Source organism: Urocitellus parryii, chromosome 10 (assembly GCF_045843805.1).
Source record: "Urocitellus parryii isolate mUroPar1 chromosome 10, mUroPar1.hap1, whole genome shotgun sequence".
Classification (NCBI taxonomy): Eukaryota; Metazoa; Chordata; class Mammalia; order Rodentia; family Sciuridae; genus Urocitellus; species Urocitellus parryii.
The window spans coordinates 32,423,071-32,433,170 of record NC_135540.1 but is presented as its reverse complement, the minus strand read 5'-3'; the positions used below and the strand labels follow the sequence as shown (position 1 = coordinate 32,433,170).

At 36.9% G+C, this 10,100-nt stretch overlaps 1 non-coding gene across 1 annotated transcript; it reads right to left on the bottom strand.

Annotated features, from left to right (window-relative positions):
- Positions 1 to 5,317: 5,317 nt before the first annotated feature.
- LOC113178578 (U4 spliceosomal RNA) lies at positions 5,318 to 5,458 on the bottom strand. Its single transcript, XR_003300227.1, has one exon. It is a non-coding gene; the product is annotated as a U4 spliceosomal RNA (small nuclear RNA).
- Between the last annotated feature and the right edge of the window lie 4,642 nt (positions 5,459 to 10,100).

The window sequence follows — 10,100 nt, the reverse complement described above, 5'->3', positions numbered from 1 at the left end:
CTAAATAAATATTTAAAAAAAGAAATATATATATATATATATATATATATATATATATATATATATATATGAAGTTGGTCAGTATATAGCAGAGATGCTGGAACATTGGGAAAACATTAACAATAGGTAGATAAAATAATGGGAAAATGAGGCAGTTATTAACTTCAAAAAAAAGGAAAACATGGAGGAAAAGAAGTTGCAATCATCATAGTTCACTCTGAATAATATTGATATTGACTTGCCATTGACCATTGGTTTAACAAAAAATTATAATTAGGGTGCAGGGTAAGAAAAACAAAGTTGAGCTAGGGGAGAGATTTAGTGTTTTTTTCACCATGCCAGGAAGTCAACAGACAAGGACTAAAGTTGATAAATCAGCAAACAGTGGTATAAGGAGCTTGAGATCTAGCTCAGTGATAGAGCAGTAGCCTAGAATGTACAAGGCCCTAGGTTTAATCTCCAGCACCAAAATCAAGGAAAGAAAAATGGACATAAGCATATATTTTTTTAATATATGGAGGAAAAATATTAGTGAAATTAAAGAAGTTGAGGGATAAGACCAGGTGTTGAGAAAAGTAGGGATAAGAAACTTGTTTTAATCACAAGCCTTCTAGTACTGTTTGACTTCTAAAATGATACACAGGGATATGCTTATTTCTCTTGTGTTTTCCTTTTATTAAAAAAAAAAAAGTTTATTTTTTAATTTTAAAGGTGCATGTTAGGGCCAGGCACAGTGGTGCACGCCTGTAATTTCAGCAGCTCAGGAGGCTAGGGCAGGAGGATCACAAGTTCAAAGCTAGCCTCAGCAAAAAGCAAGGCACTAAGCAATTCAGTGAAACCCTGTCTCTAAATAATAATACAAAATAGGGCTGGGGATATGGCTCAGTGGTTGAGTGCCCCTGAGTTCAGTCCCTAGTACAAAAAAAAAAAAAAAAATGTTGATGTTGGGGCTGGGGTTGTGGCTCTGTGGTAGAGAGATTCCCTAATGTGTGAAGCACTAGTACCTAGCATATGTAAGGCCCTGAGTTCCATCACCAGCACAGCAAAAATAATAATGATGATTGTTGTTGTTGCTGTTGTTTCTGGGCCTGATCTGGTGAGATTTCAAACCAGTAGTAGGACTCACGAATCTGAACTTAACTAGAACCTCGAGAAATTTGGAAGCAAATGGTCCATGGATGATACTTTGAGAAACATTACTCACATCCCTAAAATATACTAAGTATTGTAAAAATGTGTAGTTTTTTGGAGAGAGTCCATAATTTTTAGATTCTCTTTGATGCATCAAACCCAAAATGTTTAAAAAATTACTATTTTCTGCCTCCTGCTTGCTTTCCTTCCAAGAATAATTGACATTCCACTCATTATTTAAGGTGAAAAGAGGAACTAAATATTGTAGCAGGCTAAACTTTTTATAAAATTCAGAAATGACAAAAAATACAAAGCATTGGCTAAACTTTCAGTCCCTCACTTAATATTATTGCCACAGTGAATACCAGTACATTCCTACATGGCAGTGTATTAAATATAATCCTGGTATCCCAAAAAATGTTAATGTGAATCTATTGGCACCAATACAGTGTCGACCAGCCCTGTAGTCAAGTTATATTCAATTGATAAAATAGGCTGAACATCATGGCAGATGCCTATAATCTTAGCTACTTGGGAGGCTGAGGCAGGAGATTGCAAATTCGAGGACAGCCTAAGCAACACATAATGAGACAACCATCTCAAAAAAAAAAAAAAATGTTCACCTATAGTCATCAGTGATATCTTTAATGGCATAACAAGGTCATCTAAATAGTCCACAGTCCAACTGGAAAGGTTTAATGCAGGTATTTTGGCAGTCTTGTACCTTTGGTCAACATTTTAGTCATTTCATGTACAGTTCAGCATTTTCCAAAAATTTAAACCTTTCCAAAATTGTTTTTGTCTTTACAAAATATTACAGGAATTTATGAAATGTACTTGGATTAAACTAGACAGCACAATGTGATCTAATTTTTGGTGCAGAATCACTAAAATTGAAAACATTTAATTTTGATTTATATGTTTTTTTAGCCTTATACATTAATTAACTTTTAGTGAAAGTAAAAAGTATAGTAATATACTCTAAAAGAAGGTACATCACATTTATTAAGACAAACCAGTAGCCAACAAGTTAATGTTTGTTGAACAATAACATAGCATGGCCATTATTAATATTTAAGCTGACAATGCACTGACTTGAATATCAAAGGCCCCTCACCCCATGTCAAGTCATCTCTGATATTCTTAGGTATGGCCCGTAAGTCCATCCATATCACGTACTATATCCCAGACCATGTTTCTAAGCATTTTCCTTATAATGTATTTCACTTAACCCTGGCAACAACCTCATGAAGAAAGTGGTAGCAGTAGTGTCATTTTGCCCATGCAAAGACCAGTGCACAGTTACTCACTGTGCACTACTAGTATATAGCCAGCATTGATTTGAACCCATCACTCTGGCACAAAAATCTATCCTCTTAATTATTGTGCTGTACTCTCACAAGGCCACTTGTTACAGAACAATCCCATGTACAATTTTATTAGTATGCAGCTGACCCTTCATATATATGGGTTCTGCACCCACAGAATCAACCAACCTTGGACCAAAAACATTTAGAAAAAAATCGCCTTTGTTCTGACTATGTACAGACTTATTTTATTTGTCATTGTTTCCTAAATAATACAGTAGAATAGTTATGTGGCATTTACTTTGTGTTAGTTATAAGGAATATATAGTCAATTTAAAGTGTAAAATATGATTGTTATATGCAAATATTATGGCATTTTATATAAGAGACTTGGGCTTGGGTTTTGATATTCAAGGGGGTCCTGGAATCAATCCCCTATGGATACCAAAGAATGACTGGTAATTTCTCACACACAGATTTTTTTTTTTTAAGGATACCTTTTAAAAATGAAATTGTCAGAAACAAAATTTTTTTCCACAGAACAACTGTCAACCTTCTTGTTCATCCTTACTTCTTACAGAACACATTTTCTGAAGTGATGACCTGGGCAACAGTTTGAAATTTCCATTTCTGTTGTAATCCTGGCAAAGGTTCCTTTTTTCAACTCTTTTTGCATTAATTGGCCTCTCCTGAGCTACTTCTCTTTCAAGATTTAGTATAAAGGAGATACCTTCATGTAACTCTCTCTCTCTGGTTATCAAAGTGCTTTCTTAACTTGCCCATATTTCAATTAAGCACTTGTTCTTCTCTCTCACTCTCCCAGCCCTGCTTCCCGCTCTGGGATGCAGTGGGTTTGGGGACTGAACCCAGGAGCACCCTATTCCTGAGCTGCACCCCCATTTTTAAAATTTATTTATTTTTGGTACCAGGGATTGAACCCATGGGCGCTTAACCACAGAGCCACATCCCCAGCCATTTTTAATAAAATACTAAGTTCCTTGGGGCCTCTCTGAGCCGCTAAGGGTGGCTTTGAACTCACAATTTTCCTCCCTCAGCCTCCCAAGCCACTGTGATTACAGGTATGTGCCACAGTGGCAGTCTGTGCCCCCAATTTTTGAGACAACTTGCTAAATTGCCAAGACTTCCTTGAACTAATTCTCCTAAGCGCTGAGATTAGAGGCATATACCACTGTGCCTGGTTTAAACACGATTCCTTGAGCTACATTTCCCAATTATTTTCTAATCAAGGTGTACATTTCATTTAAAAATACATTTTCTAATCAAGGTGTACATTTCATTTAAAAAATATTAGAGGGCATGGAAGGCTGAGATGTGAAGATCGCAAGTTCAAAGCCAGCCTCAGAAACTTAGTTAGGCCCTAAGCAAACTAAAGACTTGGTCTCAAACCATGTTACATTGTTGGTAAAAAAAAAAAAAAAAAAAAAAAAGTATCCAGTGAAATCTAAATATCCTAACAATTTGAGGCTTTAAAAAAAAAAAAAAAAAAAAAAACATCCAGAGATTTTGCATCAGTCTTTCAGATCCTGGAACTAACATTTCTATTCTACTTCTCCCACATGGTTTTATCTTAATGTAAAACACTTTTTACAGTTGAAACTTTTTACAGTTGAAGTCTAATCATCAATTATACTCTGTAACCTGTAACTTATATGTAAATAAATTTAAATTAATTTATTTCCTGGGTTAATAAATGATCTAAATATTCAAATCTTCTATCATTTTAATTATTAGTAGTAAAAATTTTAATCAATATAGCAATATAATTTTTCAAAAATTTGTGCATTACTAAAGATTGAACCCAGCAGGGCACTCTGCCACTGAGCAACATCCCAGGCTTATTTTTTATTTTGGGACAGTGTCTGGCTAAATTGCCCAGGCTGGCTTCAAACTTGGGATCCTCCTGCCTCAGCCTCCCAATGGAATTACAGTGTGCACCATGCTTGGCTACAATTTTGTCTTTTATGTATTTATGTATTTATTTATTTATTTAGAGACAATTGCAAAGAGACCCACTGAGTTGCTGAGGCTGGCTTTGAACTTGTGGCCTAAGCCTCCTGGGTTGCTGGGATTATAGAAAAAAAAATCTATATGTGAGAAATTATCAGTCATTCTTTGGTATCCATGCCTGGCAACTTTGTCATTCTTAAAACATAAAAAAGAAAATTGCAGTCTGGCATTGTGGCTCAGGCCTGTAATTCCAGTTACTCAGAAGACTAAGGCAGGAGGATTGTGAGTTTGAGGCCAGCCTGGGCAACTCACTGAGACCCTGCCTCAAAACAAAACAAAACAAAACAAAATTAAAGAAGGGCTGAAGAAGAAGGATAGGGATAAAGCACTGTAGGTTTAATTCCCAATACCAGAAAAAAAAATTGTAAGTGCATATCTGAATGACAGCACAAGATGCAGTTTATTCATTTTTATGGATGAAGATTACTGATTGCAATATTGCGACAGGTTCAAATTAACAATATTATGTATAATATAATTTTATAAATATAATGAATATAACATGATATGTAAAATATTTTTGTTTTTATAGCTGGAAATGCTGGGACACCTTATTTACATAGACAAGTAGTTGAGAATGGAAGGAGTTTTTTTTTAACAACATTATAATTTTGGGATCCAAAATATATTTTTAAAATCACCATGTTCTATCGTGAAGAATTAAGTTGGTATCCAGCATGTTAAAAAAAAAAAATTCATTACAAGTTAGCATTAAATCTGAGGATATAGTTTAGTGGTAGAGTGCTCACCTAGCATGCTCAAGATCCTAGTTTAACTCCAGTACTGCAAAGTAAGTTTTTTCCAAAAAATTGCATTAATTTCCAGTTTTGCTTTTGTTTGTTTATGTTCAGTCTCTGTAAAGACTGTCAAAATTGCCAGTGTTGACTGTATTTCAAGCCATCATGGTGGGGTGTGGGGAATCATTTTCAATTAGCAATAATCTTGCCTCAGATAAACCTCATTGGCTAATGATACTGTCACTGTGCAAAGCTTCCTATTGTTTTTTTAAAATGAGTTTGCTATTCTTTTCTGTTTGTTTTTCCTTTCCAGTCAGTCATCACATTGCTATAATTGTCTTAAATTTAGGAGGCATATTAGGGTTCTCCAGAGGAATAAAAACAATAGAATATAATTAGAAGAGGGGATTTATTAGATTGGCTCACACCATCAGAGGCTGCATCTTCCTACAATTGCCATCTGTAGGCTGGAGAGCCAGGGATACCAGTAGCTGTTCAAGTCCAAGAAGCTGGAGCCTTAGAACCAGAGGGGCCAATGATGCAGTCCAGCCTAAGACTGAAGGCCTGGAAGCTTCCTGAAGAGCCACTATTACCAGTCTGTGTTCAAAACTGAAGAATCTGGAGTCTGAGGTCCATAGGTGATGGCAAAAGATAATACCAATTCAAGAAGAATCAAGCATGTGTAAATTTGGCTCTTCTTCTAATATATATATATATATATATATATATATATATATATATATATATAAGAGAGAGAGAGAGAGATTGTCAATATACATGTACACATATATATACATATACATATATATATATATATATATATATATATATATATATATATATACACACACATATATATACACACCCAGAAGAGGGATTGCTGTTTGTTCCCCTTCAAAGAAAGCTTTTTGGCTCACGTGTATCTTACTTAATAGTTTTTAGTTTTTTATGATCAGCTCATCAAGTTTAAAAAATTTTAGTTGGCATATTTACCAGAGGACATTGAATTTGAGATTAATTTCAACATATTTGATGTTGTTTCAATACTGAATCTTCCCCTTCTGGGAACCCAGTAAGTCTCTCCATTTATGTAATCCTGTTTCATGTCCCATAATAAAGTTTTGTAGTTTTCATGAGTTTCACATATAGCTTTTTAAATTTAACTTTTTTTTTTTTTTTGCAATGCTGAGCATGGAACCCAGGACCTCATGTATGCTAGGTATGCACTCTACCACTGAACTATACTCCCAGCCCAAAATAACATATTTTGGCCCAAAATAACCTGTTTTGGCTGCTATCAATGTGTTCTTTCTCCTCTCTCTTCCCTTTGTGTCCTTCCTTCTATCTTTTTTATTTTTTATCTTATTATCCCAAATAGACTAAACTCTTGCAGAATTGGGAATAGACCACTATTATCATTTCCTAAATGCCTAAAATAAAGCTATGCTAGACTAATTACTAAGGAAAGAAATACTTGTTGGATAAATAAATGGATGAAAGGCTTGATTCATAAACTAGAAATATATCAGGAAGAAGAATCTGGGGGATATGCCAGGAAAAGTCTCAAAAAATTATAATCCCTCAAAAATAGATGATAAATTTTGGCTTGGTGATGCCATATGGCAAGAATTTCCCCTGCCGTGTGTGAGATTCCAGCCACAGTGAACAGAGTCTGAGAGTTCTGGGAAAGAACTGATCTTACACTGCTTGTCCCATGGGTTTTCCCTCATTCTTCCCAAAATGACATTGGGAAGAAACCACTAGAAAACATCAGAAGCTTGGGTTGGGGTTGTGGCTCAAAGGTAGAGCACTTGCCTAGCATGCGTGAGGCACTGGGTTCAATGGCCCCACATTTAAAAAAAAAAAAAAAAAAGGTATTGTGTCAACCTACAACTAAAAACTAAATGTTTTAAAAAAAAAAAAAAAATCAGTAGCTTGAGCTCATCAGCCTGAGGAGAACCCTGCCCTTCCTCCCGAGGAAATTCCTTTATAGATTCCAGCTGTTTTTCTTACTCTAGCTGTAATTCAAACCACCCTTCCCTGGCTTCTCCTTGCAGTGGCCAAAGAGCAGAGTGGCCTCAGAATTCCTGAAAAGATCTCTCATTCCTCCCTACCACAAAACACTCTCAACCTTGCCAACCTTATCTACCCTGAATCCACCAGGATTAATCACACCATCCCTTTATCCCTGTTTCCATCAACACTAAAAGCAGCTGTGCACATCCAGGCACCCTCCAAGTCCCTCACTCCAGCCCCGACACAGCTGACTCTCTAACTCCTTCTCTTCCATTCTCCCATTCTTCCCCAACCATGTTCCCTCTGTGCTCACTGTAATGCCTAAAGTGGGCAGCATAGTCCTCACCCTGCTCTGTGAAGGCCCCCTTCCCTGCCTTGCTGGGCCTGAAACCTGAATCACCTCTGAGAGATTTTCCACTTCCCCTGTAGCCCTCTCTAGATCAGTGGATATTCCTTCTGTCATATACTGCTTAACGGACTGGAGATGGAATGCGGATTCCCTTCACTCTTCATTTCCAGTTTCAAACTACTTCTCCTCCCTAAAATTTCTCAGCTTTTAGCCAGTATGGTGGCATGACCTGTAATCCCAGCTACTTGGAGGCCAGAAGAATCACTTGCACCAAGGAGTCGGAGAGAGTTGAAGAACAGGCTGAGCAATATACCAAGATGCCCTCTCAAAAATTTTTAATATATATAGGGCACTAATCTCCAGGATATATAAAGAACTCAAAAAACTTAACATACACACACAAAAAACAAATAACCCAATCAATAAGTGAGTTAAGGAACTAAACAGACACTTCACAGAAGAAGAAATAAAATCGATTAACAAACATGAAAAAAAATGTTCATTATCTCTAGCAATTAGAGAAATGCAAACCAAAAGTAATCTAAAATTTCATCTCACTCCAGTCAGAATGGCAAATATCAAAAATAAAAGCAATAAGTGTTTGTGAGGATGTGGGGAAAAAGGTACACTCAAAAATTGCTGGTGGGAAAAAGGTACACTCCTACATAGCAAATTGGTGCAACCACTGTTGAAAGCAGTATGGAGATTCCTCAGAAAACGCAATGGGGGGGCTGGGATTGTGGCTCAGCAGTAGAGCGCTCGCCTTGCACATGTGCGGCCCTGGGTTCAATCTTCTGCACCACATAAAATAAATAAAATGAAGGCATTGTGTCCAACTATAACTAAAAAATAAAAAATAAAATGATAGAGCTTTATTTAAAAAAAAAAAAAAAACTTGAAATGGAAACCACCATTTGACCCAGCTATCCCACTCCTCGGTCTTTACCCAAAGGACTTAAAGTCAGCATACTACAATGATGCAGCTGCATCAATATTTATAGCAACTCAATTCACAATAGCCAAATTATGGAACCAATATAGATGCCCCTCAACAGATGAATGGTTAAAGAAAATGTGGCACATATACACAATGGAATATCACTCAGCTTTAAAGAAGAATGAAATTATGGTATTTGCTGGTAAATGAGTGGAACTGGAGAATATCATGCTAAGTGAACTAAGTCAATCCTAAAAAACTAAAGGCCAAATGTTTTCTCTGATAAGTAGATGCTGATCCACAGTAAGGCAGGTTTTGGGGGTGGGGGTAGGAAGAATGAAGGAATTTTGGATTGTGGGAGGGGGAATGAAGGGTGTGGCAGTGGGGATGGAAGGATGGTAGAAGGAGACAGACATTATTACCCTATATACATGCATGATTACAGTATTGGTGTGACTGCACCATGTACAGCCAGAGGAATAAGAAGTTGTGCTCTATTTGTGTACAATGTGTCAAAATGCATTCTACTGTCATATATAACTAATTAGATAACTAATAATATTCTAGCTTTGAATCTCATATCATCATATTATGCCAACTACTCTCCCACATTTATCACTTGCCTTCATTTCTTAAAAGATTTTAGTAGCTGGGACAGGAGTACCCAGCATTTCAACATTCATATGGCTCAGCCCTCACATGTCTTACCTCGGTTCCTTGACCTCTTTTACTCCTATAATTTTGCCTTTCATCCTGTGTGAGTCACTCCTTATATGAGATCATCTTACATCCTGATGTAATCAATGAGTATAATTCCATGTTCTCAATGTCAAGCATCTTTCTAGAATCCTGACCTTAGTCATCCTTATACTCTGCTATCCACAACTCTACCACATTTTGGTTATGCCTTCTTCTTCTCAGATCCTCCCATTCTTCATTGCTTAGCGTAAATTCTTACGTTATAATCACTCCATTGCAGACAGTTCTAATTGTCTGCTAAGATCCATCCTCCTGGTCTGGGGAAGCACCTCAGTGGTAGAGAACTTACCTAACATATGGAAAGTTCAGAGTTTGAATCCTCAGCACTGCCACCAAAATCATCATCATCATCATCATCATCATCATCATCATCATCATCATCATTTTTATCATCTATTCTCCCCTTTTATTTTTTTTTTAAGAGAGAGTGAGAGAGGAGAGAGAGAGAGAGAGAGAGAGAGAGAGAGAGAGAGAGAATTTTTAACATTTATTTTTTAGTTCTCGGCGGACACAACATCTTTGTTGGTATGTGGTGCTGAGGATCGAACCCGGGTCGCACGCATGCCAGGCGAGCGCTCTACCGCTGAGCCACATCTCCAGCCCCAATTCTCCCCTTTTAAAATGATAGAAGTAGAGCTTAGCACAGAGCCTCACTTGCACACTGATTCCTGGGCTTCCTTACATTGAACTGTAGCATCGGAAATCAAAATGTACTTTGCTAATGGAACATAAGCCATTAGCCCTTAAAATGAGGGCAGTGCTTCCTCCTCAAGCTGCTACCTTGTTTCCATGATTCAGATGAGCAAAATACCTTAGGCATGGAAGAGAAACAAGAT